The sequence below is a fragment of the Pongo pygmaeus genome, chromosome 8 (assembly GCF_028885625.2).
Source record: "Pongo pygmaeus isolate AG05252 chromosome 8, NHGRI_mPonPyg2-v2.0_pri, whole genome shotgun sequence".
NCBI lineage: Eukaryota > Metazoa > Chordata > Mammalia > Primates > Hominidae > Pongo > Pongo pygmaeus.
In genome coordinates, this window is record NC_072381.2 from 71,871,015 (window position 1) to 71,874,774 (window position 3,760).

The window sequence follows — 3,760 nt, forward strand, 5'->3', positions numbered from 1 at the left end:
AATCCCTTGGTTTAGCAGTGCAGCACCGTGGTAAGGCGGTGATGGTGTGCGGGGCCCATCCTGCTTCTCCTGCCCACTCACCAGGCCTCGCCTGGCACCAAATGGGGGCCCCCCGCGTTTGGTGGCGCCCCACAATTTACCAAGCAGGCACATCCCACCCTTCCCACCAGCAGCAAGAGAATGAGGCCACTGGACAGAAGCGCAGAGAGGGGACGGGACAGATGGGAGGGGACACATCCCGCTGAGGGCAGAGCCCTGGGTAACCCCCACCCCGCCCGACCACAGGCCCGGGCAGGAGCTCGCGCCGGAGCGTCTCTGTCTCGCTAGGCTCTTGTCCCGGCCCCGGCGGCGGGACCCGCAGTGCGGGGAACAGGGGAGAGGGGCGGGTCCCCCTTGGCGGCGACAACGCCACCCGCCCGGCGGGAACACTCACTGCCGCCTCCAGCCTCGGTCCTCTTGCGCCGCAGCCCGTCTGCTCTTCGGCTGACTCACCCGGGTCGCCCTCCGCGCGCTTTTCCACGGGGGCGGGCGCCTGGGCCTCTGCCTCCAGCCCAGTGGGCCGGCCTGGCGCGCTCACCTCACCGGGCTCCGTAGGTCCTGCCATGCCTGGGGCCTCCGCTGAGCGCCTGGGCTGTGCCAGGCGCCCGGCCAGGCGCGGCGGGGCGGGAGGGGCTGGGCACCGCGCCGCACAGACCACTATGCCCCTTCGCTGCAAACAAGAATGCGAAGCTGGAGGCAGGCAGGCACGCCGACTCCAAGTCCAGTGCTCTTTTCCTCTGCCTCAGCCTCCTCCTGCTGACAGCAATCAAGAAAAGTACCCTTTCCAGCCTCATTTATTAAGCACCTATTACGTACACCGGGCACTGAGTGAAAGGGTCCAGAGGGGGCTTCTGTCCCCTGGAAGCTCACAGTCTAAGAGAAGGTGGATAACAGGGAACATGGTGTAAGGACCCTGAGAGAGGCTGACTGGGCTGGAGAAATCCTCCAGGCTGGCGTCCTGGAGGAGGAGGCCTAAAGAATTAAGCAACTTTTTTTTTTTTTTTAGACGGAGTCTCCCTCTGTCGCCCACGCTGGAGAGCAGTGGCGAGATCTCGGCTCACTGCAACCTCTGCCTCCCGGGTTCAAGCGATTCTCCTGCCTCAGTCTTCTGAGTAGCTGGGATTACAGGCGTCTGCTACCACACTTGGCTAATTACTGTATTGTTAGTAGAGATGAGGTTTCACCATGTTGTCCAGGCTGGACTCGAACTCCTGGGCTCAAACGATCTGCCTGCCTTGGCCTCCCAAAGTGCTGGGATTACAGTCATGAGCCACCACACCCAGCCAACGTTTATTTTTAAATGGTAGTGGAGACGATGCTTTATGGCCTGGAAAGATGTTCCGGTTTCATAAAAGAAGTTTACAGAACAGTTCACATGGTGTGATTCTTCTAAGTGCACATAAATGCATGTGCACATAAATACCTAAGTGCGGGGGCAGGAAGAATATACCCCCAAAATATTAACCATGGTTATGTCTAGATCATGGGGTTACAGGGGATTTTTCTCTTCCTGTATATACCGTTATATAGTCTGCAAATTTTCTACAGCGAATAGGCATTCATTTTGTGTTTAAAAAGCGCAATACGGGATGGGCACGGTGGCTCACACCTGTAATCCCAGCACTTTGGGAGGCCGAGGCGGGTGGATCACCTGAGATCAGGAGTTCAAGACCAGCCTGACCAACATGGTGAAACCCCATCTCTACTAAAAATACGAAAATCAGCCGGGCATGGTGGCACATGCCTGTAATCCCGGCTACTCAATGAGGCAGGAGAATCACTTGAAACTGGCGGAGGTTGCAGTGAGCAGAGATCATGCCATTGCACTCCAGCCTGGGCAACAAGAGCGAAACTCTGTCTCAAAAAAAAAAAAAAAACAAGCACAATATGGCCAGGTGTGGTGGCTCACACCTATAATCCCAGCAGTTTGGGAGGCCAAGGCAGGTGGATCACCTGAGATCAGGAGTTCGAGACCAGACCAGCCTGGCCGACATGGTAAAACCCTGTCTCTACTAAAAATACAAAAATTAGCCGGGTGTGGTGGCAGGCGCCTGTAATCCCAGCTACTTGGGAGGCTGAGGCAGGAGAATCGATTGAACTCAGAAAGTGGAGTTTGCAGTGAGCCGAGACCGCGTCATCGCACTCCAGCCTGGGCAACAAGAGTGAAACTCCATCTCAAAACAAAACAAAACAAAAAAAGCACAATAGCACAATACATAAGAACTAAGCAAGCGGGGAAGGGGGGTGGGGGGGGTGTGGGAATCGGCTGCATTTCATCAAAGATTGGGTAGAGGAGAGGGAGAAGAAACTGTGCAGGCCCTGAATGTTAGGAGACACTTCCACCCGCTGGTCTCAGAGCTCCACCAAGCACAGGACAATCAAGTGCGCAGACAGGGCTAGGAATCGTCCTAGATGTGGAAACTGAGGCTCAATAAGGTCATGTGCTGGTCAGGGTTGAGCTGGGAGCAGGACCTAGGTGTGCTGCCCCCCATACCTCAGCCTAACTGGTACTGATTTAAACAACCCTCCCACTCCCCCACCTCTGCCCTCAGGGAGTTTCCTTGGCTGCACTTTCCCAGCAAGGACGATTTTCCCAGCAGGGCGGATCCCTCCAAATTTTTGTTACTGACCCCACCATCCCTGCTGGGGCAGCTCAGGACCTGAGGCAGGTACAGGCAGAGAAAGGGTATGTGACCTTAGATCTTCCAGTGGGGAAGGAAAGGTTGGACAGGGACAGAGAGGACAGAAAAACGGAGCTGAGGGGTGGGGTGGGAGGGCAGGAGTAGGCAAGAATAGGCTGGGAAGGTTGGGCTGGAAGCTTCCTTGGGAGGGAGGCTGGTGTGGCCAAGATAGGAGCTGGGGGGAAGTGGCCCTGCGCTTGGAGCCTCCCCAACTCCTCATAACCCCAGCGCTTTCTGGCTCTGAAATAGGAGCCTTGGTCAGGGAGTGTTTGCAGCGCAGTTTGGTGGGAGAATGATTGGGGGATGGGGGCATGAACGTGGGAGCAATGGGAGAAGGTCGGGGAGGCCTTGTAGTTTTGTAACATCTCGAATCATGAGGAGATGATCTCAGCTTTAGATGGCCCATTTCCCATTCTCTAAAGATATGTAGGGTGATCTGTAGGCAAACAGGCACAAATCACTCCGGCCACACCTGACACTCCTGACACCCAGAGTGAAGGGAAAGGGCCAGGAGAACATGCTGGTGTCTTAGCTGTTTGTCCCTCCTGATGGCCAAGGCAGGGAATGGAGGTTAGAATCAAAATAGTCCTGAGTTCCAATTCTAACCACTTAGTACCAACTTGACCTTGGGCAGGTATTCCAAGCCTTCATTTTCTCATCAGTAAAATGGGAATAATTATACCTACAGAATGCAACATCAAAGGAGCTCCTTGGAGTCGTGCATTTAACATAGTTACCCTGTACCTAATTTCAGAATAAAAATGAGACAAGTCTGAAGCACTCAGCACCATGCCTGGCACAAATTTGGTAACAATTGGCTTCAAACAAGTTTGTCCATCTATGACATGGACACACACTTGGCACAGCCCCCACTGCTGTCCTAATTCCCAAGTGTCCAGAGGTTTTGCTAGTAGCCCTAGAATGAAAGACTCTGAGGGTGGTTGGTGGGTGAGAATGTATGCAAGCCACTTCCAGTGAATGATCTACTCAGGGAAGCTACTTCCGGCCCCACTGGGTCTCTGCTTAATCGTATTAGCTCT